Source organism: Podarcis cretensis (assembly GCF_951804945.1).
Source record: "Podarcis cretensis genome assembly, chromosome: 17".
NCBI lineage: Eukaryota > Metazoa > Chordata > Lepidosauria > Squamata > Lacertidae > Podarcis > Podarcis cretensis.
This window is the reverse complement of record NC_137187.1, coordinates 21,119,486-21,138,670: the sequence shown is the minus strand read 5'-3', so window position 1 is coordinate 21,138,670 and position 19,185 is coordinate 21,119,486. Positions and strand designations below refer to the sequence as shown.

Genomic DNA, 19,185 nt, shown 5'->3' with positions numbered 1-19,185 from the left:
CCAGAGTTCCCCAAGTTCATACCATATTACAGATAGGGCACCACATGCTTGACAGTTTCTGCACATAAAATGCTCCCTGTACATAGAAAAATAAACACAGACTTTGTCATTGACATGCAACTTTTCTTTTCCATGGCTGAAATGTAAAGGAATTACAAAATGAAATGTTCTGCTGTTGCAGTCTGAAATGGATCTGTCCTCTTTGAATATATGGATGATCCACTCTCTAATGATGGCCCATTCCTATGTGAAGCCATCTCATTATGTGAAGCCATAGTCAATAAGGTTTTCATGCTCCATCAACAGGCCTGCATAGACATTGCTATAGCTTAGTTTCCACATTCACTTGCACCCATGGCTTTTCATTTTTTTTTTTAAATGGCTGCCATGGCTGAGGCAGTCATATGATTGAAAATCATTCCCTTCCACCTGCCCAAATCCAGTTATGAAAGTTCAAGGTCAGAGGTGGGGAGTGTAAATTCACACTCACTTCCACTCTGATTTACAAATAAACACTGAGTTTATGCAGTCCAAGACAACGCTTAAGTAATGGCATATCAACTTAGCAAAACAATAAAGTAGGGAAAAAGAGATCATCTATAATCTTCCAAACAGCCATATTTAATTTCATTATGCAGCTCAACCACCAAGCCTAAGACAAGGCTTGTATGCTTTTGTGTTCCGTTCTAATCAAATACTTCATTTATTTTTATTAAGATTAGAATCTTACCTCAACCTTGTGAACCGCAGCTCCTGTTGAGAAACAGAAAGAGAATTGTAATTTTTTTTATTGTATTATATTCACTGGTTATTTTATAAAAGGCTAACCCCCTGATTTGATATTGTGCATAAAAAAACCAATCAGGCAAAGATCCTTTGTCAACTATCCAACTTTAATCCAACAATATTTTTTGTTTTTAGTGGAGAGAACATATTTGGGCATCGTCCATGCCCACCATGTGCACCGTGCCCAGAGAGTTTGCCATAGGCCAGAAAAAGTCCACTTCCTGCCCCTTGGTGTACACTGGTGGCCACACATGGATACAAGAATCATTTTGTGCCATAGTGGAAAATAGGAAGCCTGCAGCCTTCTAACCTTTGCTTGGTCAAGGAAGACAATCTCAGTGTGGTGCAGTGGTTAGAGAGTCAGATTAGGACGTGTAAAAGGATTAAAATCCCTATTTGGACATGAAGCTCCCTGGGTTGTTGTGGAGATTAATGGAGGAGACAGAGAATATGTATACCACCCTGAGCTACTTAGAGAAAAAAGTGGGATATAAATGCAATAACTCTTGCTGCCCTGGTAGCAGAAACTGAGCAATATCATCTTCGGCTCAAGCACTTGCACCTAAAGACCACGGACTGGAAGCAATTAGATGTCAGTTTAGTACACTGGCCTACAGAAGGCACTTAATTCCAGTCATTCTCTGAAGCCACAGAAAACCAACTTTATTAACCAGATAATAGGTAAGAACAGCACCACCATGATTTATTTATTTTTAATTAATTTGAGTGGTATTCAACAAAGTAGTCCAGCTACAGCAAGGACATTTGGCTGTGCAATGGAACCTCCCTTCCCTGTCCCCAATGCCCTCTAAATCTGTTTTGGGTGCTCCTGCAACCTTCCAGAGTAGATTCAGGGGGATGCAGAGAGGGAAGAGGAGAGGAGAGGAGGATCTATGATCTATGATCCATGGAAATCCTTGCACTAGCAGAAGTGCTTTATTGAATACCACACTTTATATCTCATAAAGGCATAAGTCTGCAATAATAACCTCACTTAAAAGGTAAAGGTAAAGGTACCCCTGCCCATACGGGCCAGTCTTGACAGACTCTGGGGTTGTGCGCCCATCTCACTTAAGAGGCCAGGGGCCAGCGCTGTCCAGAGACACTTCCGGGTCACGTGGCCAGCGTGACATCGCTGCTCTGGCGAGCCAGAGCCGCACACGGAAACGCCGTTTACCTTCCCGCTGGTAAGCGGTCCCTATTTATCTACTTGCACCCAGAGGTGCTTTCGAACTGCTAGGTTGGCAGGCGCTGGGACCGAGCAGCGGGAGCGCACCCCGCCGCAGGGATTCGAACCGCCGACCTTTCGATCGGCAAGTCCTAGGCGCTGAGGCTTTAACCCACAGCGCCACCTGCATCCCAATAACCTCACTTACTTTAGAGTAAATCCATTGAATTCAATAGGACTTACTTCTGAATGTGCATGGTTAGGATCGCACTGCTTGCCATTAAATGGATATACAGTCATACTTTGGTTGTCGAACGGAATCCGTTCCGGAAGTCCGTTTGACTTCCAAAAATGTTCACAAACCAAGGCACAGCTTCCGATTGGCTGCAGGAGCTTCCTGCTCTCAGTCGGAAGCTGCAGAAGTCGTGTTGGACGTTCGGGTTGCAAAGAATGTTTGCAAACCTGAACACTCACTTCCGGGTTTGCAGCATTCAGGAGCCAAAACATCCGAGTTCCAGAGCGTTTGACAACCAAGGTACTATTGTAGTCCATTTTTATTATTCAGAGTTCTATGAAACAAAACATAATTGTTCTCAGACACTAATTTGCCATATTTTTTATTAATTTTTTAATATTTTTATTGAATTTTAACATACATACATACCACAAACATACAAGTTACAAAATACACAGTCGAAAAAAAAGAAGTAAAAATAAAAACAAAAAGACAAGACATAGCTCAACTTACATTGACTCAACAATAACACTAAATTGACTTCCCTTTATTTCGATTTCGGAAAAAAATTATCTTATTTATCTATCTACAGTACCTTTTCAAATAAATAAATAAATAAATAAATAAATAAATAAATAAATAAATAAATAAATAAAATTACTATTGTAGTCCATTTTTATTATTCAGAGTTCTATGAAACAAAACATAATTGTTCTCAGACACTAATTTGCCATATTTTAATTGAGAAGCTGCAACAGAGTGAGTTGGCTAATAAGCCTTTGCCATTAGAAAATGGCTATTTAAGGTTCTCAAATGTGTGACTAATATGGCATCTGGATCACTTTTTGTTTGCATTATTATTCTACCATGAATCAGTAGTTTTGTTTATTGCTTCTAGAAAAAGGCCTGCAACCTTTACTGAAATAGTATGAAGAAAATTGAGCTTTCGGCAGAAAGATCGCTTTATATTTATACAACATATAAATAAGGTGAAAATTACTTTCCTTCCTATTAACACCTCCACTGGAGACCACTAACAAAATGCTTCATTATATCCACTCACTGACTCAATTAAACTTGAGGTGAAATCATGTCAGAATGATTTTCCGTAACTTGAGGAAAACAATACAATTTTTCTTCTTCTGGGGGGTTGGGTTGAAAGACCAATAAACATAGGCAGAAGAAGTTCTTTTCTGCACATTTATTTCATCTGAAGACAGAAGATAAAATATATTTACAATGTTATGGGGGCGGGCAAGAGCCTCCTAAATATGTTATGATTTAGTAAAAGTTACAATTAACCAAGGTTTGATTCAACTTTGCCAGACATGGAAACTCCATGGATCCAGTTATGCTAAGGAGCCAAGCTAGTTCAGCAAAGCTAGCAGAATGGGCCATTAGTAAGGAACAAAGGCCACTGATGGCCCATCAAGGGAACCATCAGAGATCAAGACTGCCAGGCAAAAGGGAGTGGGGCCCCATCTTTGCTGGGTTTATACATAGAATCATATAATTTTAGAGTTGGAAGGGACACAGAGGATCATCTAGTCCACCCCCTGCAATGCAGGAATATGTAGCTGTCCCATATGGGAATCGAACCTGCAACCTTGGCGTTGTCAGCATCACATTCTAAGCAACTGAGCTATCCAGGGACAAGAAGAAGAAGAAGAAGAAGAAGAAGAAGAAGAAGAAGAAGAAGAAGAAGAAGAGTAGTATGGACTCCCCTTAAGGAGTCTCAAAGCAGCTAACAATCTCCTTTCCCTTCCTCCCCCACAGCAAACACTCTGTGAGGTGAGTGGGGCTGAGAGACTTCAGAGAAGTGTGAAGTGTGACTAGCCCAAGGTCACCCAGCAGCTGCATGTGGAGGAGCAGGGAAGCGAACCCGCTTCACCAGATTACGAGTCCACCGCTCTTAACCACTACACCACACTGGATCTCAGGTGCAAAGGCCAGGTTTAGGGTTTCAGTTTTGAATGAAGTAGCCTAGGGGAAGGTCCTTGGAGTCAGTTAGCAGCAAGAAGGAGAAGGAATGGCAGAACTCCAATACAGCTGGGACACAACAAAAAGACACAGAGGATGGTGTTGTTGTTGCCTTTGAATCCATTGCTGCCCTTATAGGTGAAGTTGGGCTACCATAGGATAGGAATGCCCTGCAATCCTTCCATCTAAGTGCAGGTGTAGCATATGCGAGGCATCCATCTGTTTCAGATGACAATAGAAGAGTGTGCCTTTGGGAGTGAAGTCAAATTGTTGGAGCGTTACAGTGCCTGCTGTTGCTGTAGAGACCAAAATGGGAGAGCCAACAGGAAAGAAAAGTGGGAGGACCCTGGCAGAGACACATGCCCGACTGGCATGTTCCCTCCCTCCTGGTCAATTGTTCGGGAGCTTCAAAAACTTTCTTCAGCCCGAACATCACAGCGACCAATGCCAACCAACACCGGCACACTTAGGGACCTGCAGAGTTTGCGCATCATGCCTGACAGACCTCAGCAACTCAGCATTTTGGCTAATCTACTTTATTTACATACAAACACACAGAGAGCACTGAAACATGGCTCCCTCTCTCTCTAGCACCAGACAGCAAAGAGAAAAAGAACAAAGGACAATAGTCCCACTTCACGTAACACAGTAACACAAACATCCTGTCTCTATCACATCCCACTCTGTGGAGTCAAAACATATACCGTCATGTGAAAGACAACAATCCCATGACTGCAATCATGGAGCAGGAATTCTAACACTCAGGTCCTGCAAGAGAGGTTAAAAATAATTTCTAAAAGGTTCCTTTGGCTATGTTCAAAGCAAGAGGGAGAACAAGCAAGTGGTAGGTCCTCTGCATGGAGAAGACGGAGAAATACTATTGGGTGAAGGGTAGGACTCAAACCAAGGGCTTCAAGTTATAAGATAGGAGATTCCGACTAAACATATGGGAAAACTTTATGAAGGAGATGTTTGACAGTGGAACAGCCTCCCTTGGGAGGTTGTGGACTCTCCTTTCTTGTAGGTTTTTAGACAGAGCTTGAATAGCCATCTGCCATGGATGTTTTGGCTGAGATTCCTGATTTGCAGAGGGTTGGACTAGATGACCTTTGGGTTCCTTCCAACTCTAAGATACTATGATTCAATGATAACACTCTTTGGAATTCATGCCGTTGGGTTTGTGTTGAAGAAATGGTGTGGTGGCTTAAAAATATAGTCCCTGTGACATTTTAAATCAGAAATAGCTTTCTCTGTTGCCTAATTTCCCTCTAGAACCTGGAGAGGTGAATCAGAAGGATACTGACATCAGTTGAAATAAAGTTTTACATTGTCTTTTATTGCGCAAGTGGGAATCATAAAGCACCTGACAGATTGAGGAATCAGGGATGCTCTGAAAGGTGTTAAAATATGGTATAAAAATATCTTTATAGTGATTAGCATGAGCAGTTAAGGTGAGGTAGACATGTTTTAAGATTTATAGTGGAACATTAGCCATTTGCTTTAACTATGAATTCATCAATTGCCTAGCTCTAGTCTTTTCACATAAATGACTTCTAAAAGGCAGGAAAAGGAAAAGACGTAGAGAACAGCTACCACAGTAGAAGGATTGTACATCAGCCATCTTGTTTCTAAGAAAAAGTGACATATTCTAATGAATGGCATGTATATTTATCTAGGACAACAGTCTGCATTTCAAGTATAAACGTATACCAGCTTGAACCAAGAACCTGTTTTTTCCCCATTTACAATAATACAAACGTCAAAACACTGACTTTTCATTTGCATTTCTGTTTGCAGGAAAACAACAAAAACACAACAGTACACTATGTGTTGTGTGAAAAACTGCCTTATATATTTAAATCAATCTCATGAACTGTCAGCTACTTCCAAAGTTTCCATTTGAGAGAGGGGGTTGAAAAATACTCTGTACAATATTATCTCACTGGAAGACCAAGATATTGGAATGCTATTTGCTATTTATTTCTCAGGATACAATTACATGATCAAATCCTGCTAATGTACCACTTTACAAGATGGGTAGAAGTGAACACACTGGCTGTACAGAAACATAAAGTGCATTTTTGCTTTCATTTTTTCGTTTTTTTATATATAAAAAACCCCCATCTGAAAATGTCCTTGTTTTATATCTAGCTCAATTTATATTTTTGAACTAGATGTAGCCATTGTTGTAATCAGCCCCTAAATTTCATTCACATTCAAGCACTCCATTTACGGAGAGATATTTTCAAGGGTGTCTCGGTAGGATGCTGAAATATCCGCTTCAGAGTACCTGTGTTTCTTCTACGTGGACGTAAACAAAAATATATCTATCTAAAAAAGTGTACTCAGAAATCATAACCATGTTTGCATAAAAATGTGTATGAATTGCCATACCGAACTGTTATGCATGGAATTAATAAAATAACAAGAGATGCTGCTTGTTGGAGGGTATCAGAGGTGACGCCGCAAAGGGTCATACATAAAAGATTATCCAGGGCTTCTAATGAAGATTGGTACTGTGGATAAGCATCTAATTACAAACGTAGGAAAGCTCCTCAGAATGTAACTGTTTGCTCCTAGACACCCGTTCTGTCCCGCTACTCAGCGAGAGGAAATAAACAGCATTTCCAGATGGAGCTATTCTGGAAATTAGAAATTCATTTGGAATGGGGAAGCTAGCATTTTAAGCTGAAATGAGCATGCAGTGATTTATCATAGCTCAGCAGCGGGCAGTTCCTGACTCAATCCTAGCCATCTTAAAGGATCACTTAAAAGGATCAAGTGAAAAGGATCTTTGACTGAAGCTGGACATATGCCCCAGGGCTCCCCTGTCCTCAAGTTTCCCAGGAAAAAGAAGAAAATCTGGAAAATGCCCTGTCTCCACCATCCTTCAACCCTCCAAACCATCCCCTTCAAACCAGCTTCCTCAAACACTCCACCTTCCCTTCTCTCATTCATTGGCAGGGCATGACAGAAAATGGAAAATGGAGATTTCCCTTCTTCCTGCCCTCCCTTTTATAATCAATTCTATGAAGCTTCAGGAGTTCTTACAACTGCTTGGTAGTACCGTATTAACCCGGATATAAGCCGCACACAAATATAAGCTGCACCTTTAAAAGTGGAGGGGGGAGGGGGAAAACATCCAATATAAGCCACTCCCTTCCTCACTGCTCCTGGCTGCGTACTGGGGGGTGGGGGTGGGGGTGGAGCCGTACTGTGTTGCTGATGGCCTTTCCTCTTCCTCACTCTCTCCCTTCCCGGCCTTGCGGGAGAAGATGGGGGCACTGGCGTACGAAGGGTGTGTGTGGGAGTGCGCCACACCGGGTACCATTTGGGGAAAGGATGCCATTGCAGCTGCCCCCGGGATGTGCAACCCCAGGACACACACCATGCCCCCACGGGCGATGCACCACGCTCCCGGGACGCGCACCACACCCCCATGCGCTGCGCACCACGTCCCCATGGGTGATGTGCCACGCCCTCGGGACGCGTGCCAGCCACGCCCCTGCCTGTTCTTCGCTCCAGGGGCCGCAGCATGTTGCTCTGCTACTGGACGGGGGACTACGCATGGGGCAGGCACTGCTATGCCGTGCTTCTGGCTGCATACTGTAAGGTCGTGAATATAAGCCACACTTTAACTTTTCAAGGTCGGAATTTGGGAGAAAAGTGAAGCTTATATTCAGGCCAATACGGTATTTCTAATATGCACATATATTTGGAAATTCTGCAATAAACCACCTACAGCATCAACATTAACGGTTTTATTGACCAAACAATCCACCCGTATATCGGGATTCAACTAGCAAATGTGCAGTTTTCATTAAGATGCAAGGTGCATTAATCACATTAGGTCTACTCTGAGTATTTGTCAAATACCACCCAGAATGTTTTACTATCGTATAAAACATTCACACACACCCAAAATGCCCAAATGCCTCTCCTGAAGCCATTACTGATAGTTCTGCTGTGGTCTAAACCACTGAGCCTCTTGGGCTTGCTGATCAGAAGGTCGGCGGTTTGAATCCCTGTGGTGGAGTGAGCTCCCATTGCTCTGTCTCAGGTCCTGCCAACCTAGCAATTCAAAAGCACGCCAATGCAAGTAGATAAATAGGTACTGCTGTGACGGGAAGGTAAATGGCATTTCTGTGTGCTGCTCTGGTTTCCGTCATGGTGTCCTGTTGCACCAGAAGCGGTTTAGTCATGGCCACATGACCCAGAAAGCTGTCTGTGGACAAACATCGGCTCCCCCAGCCTGGAAGTGAGATGAGCACCGCAACCCTGTAGTCGTTTTTGACTGGACTTAACCGTCCAGGGGTCCTTTACCTTTTTTACCTTTTACCAGCAAAACTTCTTTTTCAAGTAGCAGATGAGGTAGAGAAGGAGCCAGGGGAAGTGGAAACAGGGAAGGGGAGATAGGAAGTCTCCTATCTCCTCTCAGTATCTTCTTCACTCATAGCTTTGTACAGGGGCACCTCGGGTTACAGACGCTTCAGGTTACAGACTCTGCTAACCCAGAAATAGTACCTCAGGTTAAGAACTTTGCTTCAGGATGAGAACAGAAATCGTGCGGTGGTGGCGCAGCAGCAGCAGGAGGCCCCATTAGATAAAGTGGTGTTTCAGGTTAAGAACAGTTTCAGGTTAAGAACGGACCTCCGGAACGAATTAAGTTCTTAACCCGAAGTACCACTGTATGTGCAAAAAATCAAATACACTTACAATACCAGATCTCAGGAAAAAGTGAGTGGTTTTGTCCAAGCATCTACCATGGGGTTTGTTAATTAATTAGATAATTGTGTTTTTGCATAGGGTAAGTTGAATAAGTTAGTTGAGTAAGTTTAAACCATGCACATTTGGTGAGTGGTTTGTGTGCATGTGTGTGTGTTCAGGACTCTACACCTCTGCACCTCTTAATCTCATATGTAGGATGGAAGAGAACTGTTGTCCAATGCATCATTATCCAATGTCAAAAATACAGTAGAAATGTAGCTTTCTACATTCACTTTTTTCCTTAGGAGAAGGAAGGCATGCACACATCTCCATGTATGCTGCAATGTCATTCCTTATGTACCATTGGAACTGTTTGTACACTTGTATTTTACACGCTTTAGCCCCAATAAAACTGTAATGTAAGTACAAGTGATTAAAAGACTTACAAAAATGATATTTTTTTAAAAAAAATAGGAATTCAAACATAATTTATTCTATGGATGAAAGAATTGTTTTTCGTCTTGAATTTGTTTTATAACTTGAATTTATTTGAATCACATTTTTTTTCCTTTTTTGCAGGCAATGAACCACGCTGTGTTAATTACTGGTACTGAGCAAAAGAAGAAAAGCCAATTTCATATTCTTTGATAAATCATGTTTAAAACTACACACTGGGTGGTATTTATGTACTCGCAGCCTCTATTAAAAAAAAATCAGAATGCTTTGCATTGTAAATAAATAATAAATGGTTCTTAATATTTAAAACTGAAGCAGTAAAAATAAAACTAGTATTTGCATAATTTGCAAGGTTAACTCCGGGACACCTCCTAACATTAAATAATATTGAGTGCTTTACTAAAATTTGTGTGTTGGAAACAGCATGCGACATTATTCCCAGACATTTATCTATAAATAGGTATTTCATATGGAAGATTTAAAAAGTGCTTTGAAATTGACCACATTTTATTCCTAACAGTGAGGAGGAAGGGGGTGGGGGAGAAATAGGCATGCACTGTGAATTTTCTTGGCCTAAAATGGTTAAGAAAACAAGACTGCACAGCAATGTGATACTGTACCTTTTCCTAAAAATCAAGTATGCAACCGTGAATAAGGACACTGGTTTGGACTGTAACTAGGAGTCAACGAACAGAAGGAATCCTTTTTACAGGTGGCCCTGAAATCTTATGGAAAATTCTGCTGTCAAAAGGGTCATTTTTACTGCTTTCCTCCTTTCACTGCAGCCCCCTACCCTACCAGTGTAGTATAGTGGTTAAGAGCGGTGGACTCATAATCTGGTGAACCGGGTTCGCTTCCCCGCTCCTCCACATGCAGCTGCTGGGTGACCTTGGGCTAGTCACACTTCTCTGAAGTCTCTCAGCCCAACTCACCTCACAGAGTGTTTGTTGTGGGGGAGGAAGGGAAAGGAGAATGTTAGCCGCTTTGAGACTCCTTCAGGTAGTGATAAAGTGGGATATCAAATCCAAACTCTTCTTCTTCTCTTCTACCCTACGCTGCTGCTGAAGGCTTCCAGAACAGATTTTTGAGAGGCACAAGGGGCTGCATTGGGGAGGGGGGATCAAGTTAAGGTCACCTCTACCTTTCCACTTGTGGAAGTGTCCTATAGGCAGAAAAGTCCACTTGCGGGGTGGTCCTAACCAGTGGAAGCCAAGTTAGGATCCAAAAATAGTTTCACAGGCCTTCTATTCAGTTAAATCCCTGCTCCTGCTTCTGAAGGTGCTCAAGTGGATGAAAAACAAGTGCAACGCCAGACATTCTTAGCAAACTCTACTGATTTCAATTTGTTCCGATCTGTTTTTGGCCTGGCTTTGAAAGTGGCCTGTAAAAGGTAAAGGTAAAGGACCTCTGGACGGTTAAGTCCAGTCAAAGGCAACTATGGGGTTGTGGTGCTCATCTCGCTTTCAGGCCAAGGGAGCCAGCATCTGTCCACAGACAGCTTTCCGGGTCATGTGCCCAGCATGACTAAACTGCTTCTGGTGCAACGGAACATTGTGATGGAAATCGGAGCTCACGGAAACACCGTTTACTTTCTTGCCACAGTGGTACCTATTTATCTACTTGCACTGGTATGCTTTCAAACTGCTAGGTTGGCAGGAGCTGGGACAGAGCAATGGGAGCTCACTCCGTCGTGGGGATTTGAACCGCTGACCTTCCAATCGGCAAGACCAAGAGGCTCAGTGGTTTAGACCACAGTGCCACCTGTGTCCCTATAAAAGTGGCATGTAAAGGCCCTTTGCTACCTAATGGATAATCAAGGACAAGGAATGTGCTACCCTGCTGGGCTTTCTCAGGTGTTGTGGCATCCTCCTGGACCAGTTGTCTGGTATAAATTTCAGTGGTTTGGTTCTGACTTAGCCAATTCTAGAAGGTGGTGCTGAATAAATATTTTTCCCCTGCTACATGTCATTTATTTCACAAATCATGCTATGTGCTCTTAACTTGAGGTTTTCACCTAATTTGGCACCATCTGTGAAATGTCACTAGTCTTGTTCAGACACTCTCACTCTTTTCACTTCATTTAGATTTTTATTTTTATTTTTTGCTCAAGTTGGAGGCTCATTATTTATTTTACTTTTTGCTTTATGAAAAGTTGGTGGCAGCTGAGGTAGGTGCTATTAAAAAACCCCACACAATACACATTTATTTAGCCCCATAGAAGCATTATATGTGCTTTCCTCAAAGTTTTCTAGGTGTTTTTCACTGCTGGAAATGCCAAAGTCGCAACAACAAAAAAATAAGTTTAGGCAAAATTAGTGACTCTATCCAATGGTGACTATGAAAATTCTTTCATTGCATTTCTTTTTCTGCCTAAATATCCAGGTATGCATCTTTATCCTCCTCCTACCATGATTTTCTGTCGTTTTCTGATAGAGTCTTTGTATTTAGACATCTATAAATTGTTATTTATTCATAATTTCTTATGTTTGTTAAACTAAACTCTTCCTTAAAGAGCCCTTAATATCAAAGTAACAGGAATCATTATGTCAATAATTACCTAAAAATGTTATTATTTATAGAGATAACAATGCTTCTTCACTTTTTATTGTATTACCTGCCTGGACTGCTTGTCCAGCCAAGCTCCTAATTTTCATTGCTTTCATGTTATTGTTCCTTGTCATATGGAATGCTCATAATGAGTCTTTCTAAGTATTAGGAGGGAAGCAGTGCTGTGAATATTGTGATTTGACTATTACTCATGTCCTCCATTAGCTCACAGATGGTTTTTCAGTTTCCTATAGTACAGAGCATCTAATAACCATGCAGCTACTTTTGAAAATTAGTTTGAAAAGAGGATTATAAATAACTAAAAGAAATAAATATGGGAACACACTCTCTGTCTCTTATATTGTGGCATTAGTGTTCATTCCACCATGAGAAAGTCGCAAATCAAGACAACTTTTGGAACACTATGAGAGAATGAAGGTTCACCAACAAGTATTTGTAAAAAGTAATTTTTTATTAAAATATAGTAAGGAAAACCTGTGTCAATCCCAAACACAAGTTGTTGTTGTTTAGTCGTTTAGTCGTGTCCGACTCTTCGTGACCCATGGACCAGAGCACGCCAGGCACTCCTGTCTTCCACTGCCTCCTGCAATTTGCTCAAACTCATGTTGGTAGCTTCAAGAACACTGTCCAACCATCTCGTCCTCTGTCGTCACTTTCTCCTTGTGCCCTCAATCTTTCCCAACATCAGGGTCTTTTCCATGGAGTATTCTCTTCTCATGAGGTGGCCAAAGTATTGGTGCCTCAGGTTCAGGATCTGTCCTTCCAGTGAGCACACAGGGCTGATTTCCTTCAGAATTGACAGGTTTGATCTTCTTGCAGCCCATGGGACTCTCAAGAGTCTCCTCTAGCACCATAATTCAAAAGCATCAATTCTTTGGCGATCAGTCTTCTTTATGGTCCAGCTCTCATTTCCATACATCACTACTGGGAAAACCATACCTTTAACTATACGGACCTTAATGGAAAGCCTGTGTAAATCCCAAACACAAGTACTGGCATGTAAAAACCTATACAGGCAGTTAGCACATCTCCTGCCTAATGCTAAGGGGCCAAACTACCCTATAGAAATTCTGTCACCCAGGCTGGCATAATTTGAGGCAAATAGCCATCCTCCCAGAAGGAAAAGCCATCGGTGAGTTACTTGGCAGTTGCCAGCCACCTCTGCTGTCCAGCATTTAGCAGGTGACACCTTCTAGGCCCTGTGTACATCAAATCAAGCAGCTGACAATAAGAGGTGGTCCATGAAATTGTCTCTACCCAACAGGCCTCACAGTACTGACCACATACTACTTCACCTGCCAACCACAAAGAAGCCAAACTGCCAAACAAATTTTTGGGGGCCCTCGAACCCCACAGCCCTCCCTAGATGGCTCCCCTGGTTGTATGACAGCAGCACCAGAACTGCCCTAAAGCCAAACTGCCAAATAGCAACCCATGTCATCATAAGCCAATCAAATTAACAGTGGTGTGGCAATGGCAAAAAAAAGGGGTGTGTTGACAATCAAGATGTACTCCAAAAATTCCTACTCAGCCCTGTATGGCTACTGGCAAGCCCACAAGGCTTAAAGGGCACATGGTATGCCAATCACAAGGAAGCTGCGGAACGAAACATTAAGGGGAGAGGCTGCAGGTTATAAGCTCTGGAGCCAACTGCCACTTCGCAGGTAACACCTACCTTCTGTTGTGTGGGCAGGACGGTCCCTCCCCTTACCTGGCCAATCCCCTGGCAACGCCTCCCCAGGCGGGATTGGGCGATTGGCTGAGGTAGGCGGAGACCTCCAGGTATCCAGCCTGGGGAGCATGAAGCCAGCCTGAACTACCAGGAGTCACACTGGGATCCGGGGGGCTGCGCACAACCATGCAAAAGAAACCCCTATTTGATGCGGAGAGCGGTCATTTTATAAGCAGCTTGCTCCTGCAAGCCTATTGGCCACTCAAGGCCATGTGCCGAGGCACTACAAAATGGAATATATGGAAAGCTTCAAGTTTTCTTTACACACAAACACATACACACACACACAAATTAGCACAATACTCTCCCCTCAAATATATGAAAAATAATTTAAGAGCGTTGTTTTCTCCACGGTTTGCTCCATTTTACAATCTATTTTCTGTTTGGGAAATGGTGGCGATACTAACATGTGCAGGAGAAAGATATGACAATTTTCATAATGAAATTTATTGTATACTGGAAAAAGAAAGAAGCAAGACTTCACTTTCCCCAAACATTTAAATGGCTGCAGGAACCGAGATTCCATTATTTTAATGGACCTGAATTTGTATTCTGAGTCGGTATACTGAATAATATGAAAGAAGGAATGGGTTCATTCCTGCATCATTCATTATGTAAGTTGTATAAATTTATGTGGAGTATAAGAACAACAACAATAAAGACCAGCTAGTCCACACAGTTTTGTACCCATGTAAATCTGTTGCTCTTTATATAACGTTATGGCCAGCTCAGTTGATCTTTAACAACTTTGGATACTTAGGCTAAAATTTATGTTGAGCAAGATGAAAGAAAAACACACAGTAAAGTGTTATGATCACTGGATACGTCTTTTCTAATGAAAACGTATATCTAATTAAAGTACTTTGACAACGATTTCCCTGAAGTCCATTTTGCTCTTATAGTGGACACATTGGTTGGAATTTATCCCATCCAGTAGTGTAAGTATTGATTCTTGGACTTGTCTTCTTTAATAGAGCTAGGTGTCAAAGCTGAAGCAGATGCAATGCAAATTTGGACAGCAGCATTTGACCTGAAATCATCTGAGGAGCAAGGTAAGAGGAGCAAGAATTGCCTCACTTCAATCTGCAACGCTATGAACAGATTTGCCTGTCACAATTTATGAGAAAGGAGGAAATTTTGCACACACAAACCCCATGTTGATACGGAGACTCTGCCTGTATGCTCCAAGGAGAAGCAGCTTATCCTTTGTCTTCATTCTCTCACCTGCTTCTCTTCTGCTCCTACCTTTGTCCATTATTCCCTCCCATCCATTCCATCCTGCTCATTGTTGAAAATTCGTGCAAACGGGAAAGCACAGGACATTTCAATCTTGTGGGAGTGTGCAAATATACTCCACACACATCCCCCAATAAAGATAGTCAAAAGAAATTTCTGTCTAGAAATTTGCCTTTCCAGAAAGGCAAACTCAGCACACACACATATTTAGGGACAGCTGAGTGACCCTGGTCTCACAGGTACGAAAAAGGGAAATGAACATCAGATGGAGAATCAGAGAGAGGTGAGAAAATCAATGGCAAATTTGTTGCAGAAAAGTGCCTTCTTTCTTGCCCTTTCAGTGGAGTTTTTTTAAAAATATCTCAGCTGGTATCTCTCTTGAATTTTATTCTTTATGTATAGTTCATGTTGTAATTTGTTTTTATACACACAGAAGCAGTGTGTGTGGCCCTAGTCCCAACCTGTCTCTAAATTGCATTGGCATCACTGCTTTCTTAATGTACAATGTAGGATTTTGACTTTTTCTTTTTAAGGCTCTAAGTTATTGGCTCCTCTTTTGGGGGTTGTTATTAAAGCTCTCTAAACCTGCGCTGTACTATCTGAATGAAACAATGGGCCTGGGGTAGCTATCTACACAGTCATAGGGAGAAAGTATTTTTGCTGCCCACATGCAGCACACAAATGAATATATGATCTGGTCACATACAGCGTCAGACCACTGGTCAATCTAACCAAGTATTCTACATAGCTGGCAGCACCTTGGAGAGTTTGTTAGAGTCATTATAGTCAATGCTGGACCAGGGGACTACAGCTCCCATCAGCCCCAGCAAATATGGCCAATGGTCAGGCATGATGGGAGTTGTAGTCCCAAAAAACCATATTGAAGGTCACAGGGTTCCAATACCTACAACAGATGCAACAACAGTCCGACTTCCTGTAAATCAGTTTCATAAGCACTGTGACAGGAAGCCAAAAAAGAAAAAGAAAAAATCCCATCAGATAACAAACTTGTCAGAACTTTCACTCAGATATTCACAGCTCATCTAAACTAATCTACTTTATTTAGAGACAAAATTCAGATAAATACAAACTCCCAACATCTTTTATATTTTTTAGGACACATAATCAGAGTGCCCAAGATGGCACTGTGCTATGTATGTACTATGCTTCCATTTCCCTGGAGTCTTAATTTTAAAAGTAAGTCAAGCATACAGAAGGTCTGTATAACAGGATCTAGCATGCATAATGCATGGCTGAACAAACAAGTTGCTCTCTGAAAATATGGGTTAGTTTACAACTGAATAGAGAGGTGTGGTGGTGGCCTAGATATCAAGGAACTTTCTTACATCTGCATATCTTGTTGAGGTCTCTTTTATTGCCTTCTGTAGGAATTAAATTAAAAAACAACAGCAAGCAATTTGGATTTCAGTCCTTTTAATACAAGTAATATCGGCATGATTTAGGCAGCAATCCTATACCCATCAACTTCTAAAGAAGACATGTTTAGGATTGCACTGAAAATCAGATACATCTTAAATGGGTGTCTAATTGTGTAAGCTTATAGCAGTACTTCACATTGAACTCAAATTAGACTTCAGTGCATGTGACTGCAATTCAAGGACTGCCTCTCCCTATTTGAACCAACTGGGACCCTGCTATCATCAATCTGAGACCCTTCTTCGTGTGTCCCTCCAAAGTTCAGAGGATGGCAACAAAAGAATGACTCTATTCAATGGTAGCTCCCCATTTGTGGAATGCTCTCCTCAGGACCATAAAGAAGGCTGATCGCCGAAGAATTGATGCTTTTGAATTATGGTGCTGGAGGAGACTCTTGAGAGTGCCAAGCCTATCCATTCTGAAAGAAATCAGCCCTGAGTGCTCACTGGAAGGACAGATCCTGAAGCTGAGGATCCAATACTTTGGCCACCTCATGAGAAGAGAAGACTCCCTGGAAAAGACCCTGATGTTGGGAAAGATTGAGGGCACAAGGAGAAGGGGACGACAAAGGACGAGATGGTTGGACAGTGTTCTCGAAGCTACCAACATGAGTTTGAGCAAATTGCAGGAGGCAGTGGAAGACAGGAGTGCCTGGCATGCTCTGGTCCATGGGGGTCACGAAGAGTCGGACATGACTAAATAACAATAACAAATGTTTTTGCATAAAATATGGTAAGTCACTTTGAGTTGCTGTGGCAAAAAAGACAAATGAATTGAATAAATATGAATAAAATATCACTTTGTCATTTGTAAAAGAAGCCATGTCTTCAGGCATCTCCATTCTTGATCAATAAGAAACAATGATAGAATGAGTAGTGGAGGGGGATATTTTTTTATAAAAAAAATCTCAGTGAAAAAGTAATTAAAATCAGGCTGCACTTTGCTGTCAATAATTCCATTTTTTTTCTCTTCCTCACTGCACCACTCTTTGACACAATATGATGTAAGCCAGGGAATGAAAGTAAGGAGGCCTACCCAGACACACAGCATTCTAGAAACTTTTGACAAGGAACGGTGTTTCTTTGACTTTCAAATGCAGCGAGAATCATCTTTAATAAAATACCATTTCATCCCACCCGCAGCTTTCTAAAGTCACATCTTGATTTGTGTCAACTGAAATTCTTTGACTTTTTCATCAAGATGTTCAAATATACAGTATTTTCTTTATCTATCCAGAATTTCTATCTCATTGGGTGAAATACAAGTCAAGTGAAGTCATACTCAAGGAGAAATTATTACTTTTAAGATCCTCTGCCGTTTGGAATATAAGGAGAATGGGGGATTCAGATGGAGGGAAATGATTAATGCAAGCAGGGGGTGGCGTGTTTGCTGTAACTTTCTGGTTAATATGGAAATGATTTTATAATAAACAATATAATAAACAATTTCTTAATCACATTCAACATATAGAAAGTTACAGCAATTTAAAAGTGCAGGTTAAAAGATACTGTGATTACAACAATAGGGTGGAAAGAGATATGAATTCCCTTAAGAGCCAGTGTGGTGTAGTGGTAAAGAGCGGTGGACTCGTAATCTGGTGAACCGGGTTTGCTTCCCTGCTCCTCCACATGCAGCTAGTCACACTTTTCTGAAGTCTCTCAGCCTCACTCACCTCACAGAGTATTTATTGTGGGGAAGAAAGGGAAAGGAGATTGTTAACCGCTTTGAGACTCCTTAGGATAGTGATAAAGCAGGATATGAAATCCAAACTCTTCTTCTTCTTCTTCTTCTTCTTCTTCTTCTTCTTCTTCTTCTTCTTCTTCTTCTTCATGCATTAAAAAGCAGAGACATCACCTTGTTGACAAAGATCTTTATATGTAAAGCTATGGTTTTCCCAGTAGTGATGTATGGAAGTGAGAGCTGGACCACAAAGAAGGCTGATCGCTGGAGAATTGATGCTTTTGAATTGTGGTGCTGGAGGAGACTCTTGAGAGTCCCATGGACTGCAAAAAGATCAAATGTATCCATTCTGAAGGAAATCAGCCCTGAGTGCTCACTGGAAGGACAGATCCTAAAGCTGAGGCTCTAATACTTTGGCCACCTCATGAGAAAAGAAGACTCCCTGGAAAAGACCCTGATGTTGGGAAAGATGGAGGGCACAAGGAGAAGGGGACGACAGAGGACGAGATGGTTGGACAGTGTTATAGAAGCAACCAACATGAATTTGATGAAACTCTGGGAGGCAGTGGAAGACAGGAGTGCCTGGCGTGCTTTGGTCCATGGGCTCATGAAGAGTCGGACAAGACTAATCAACTAAACAACAACAATGCATTATTACTCACAAAGCATGAAGAAAGGAGCTGAAGGACTGTGCCTACCCCTGATGACACAGGGTGCATTCTGGTCCCAGCTCTACTGCCCATGCATCTACTGGACGTCTAAGCCAGGAAAGCCTTCACACATTCACTTCTACAGGATCTGAGGAAACCTACCCTTATCGAGGTCCATGTGGCTAGGTTTCTCACCCCACGCTATGCATTGCCATGATCAGGGCCAGAGATGTGATCTTGAAAACACTTTCTAACACACTTTACCCCTTAGAATCATAGTACTGTAGATTTGAATGGGGCTGCAAGAGTCACCTAGTCCACTGCAGTGCTTCAAGGAAACAATGCAAGGAGGGGCCTAAAGAATTTGGCCTTTTAGAATATTTCCTGGCAGCCTTTCTTCAGCCAAGCCTATGGTGAGAAGGAACAATAAATAAAATTGGGAGCTGGAACAACTCCAGATCCTGGCAAACTTACAATTTCTTCCAAACGTAGTAAAGTATTGTTGCAATGGACTTGTAAACATCATTCATTGGCCTATGGAGAGTTATAG

General features: G+C 41.8%; 1 protein-coding gene across 25 annotated transcripts in view; it reads right to left on the bottom strand.

Moving 5' to 3' along the window:
• The window catches only part of PTPRD (protein tyrosine phosphatase receptor type D), a 1,166,566-nt gene that overhangs the window by 576,579 nt on the left and 570,802 nt on the right, over positions 1-19,185 (bottom strand). For all 25 annotated transcript variants that reach the window (XM_079959081.1, XM_079959070.1, XM_079959090.1 and 22 more), the window contains one exon: positions 731-753. The gene's annotated coding sequence lies outside the window, so the exon portion shown is untranslated. The remainder of the gene's footprint in view (positions 1-730; positions 754-19,185) is intronic.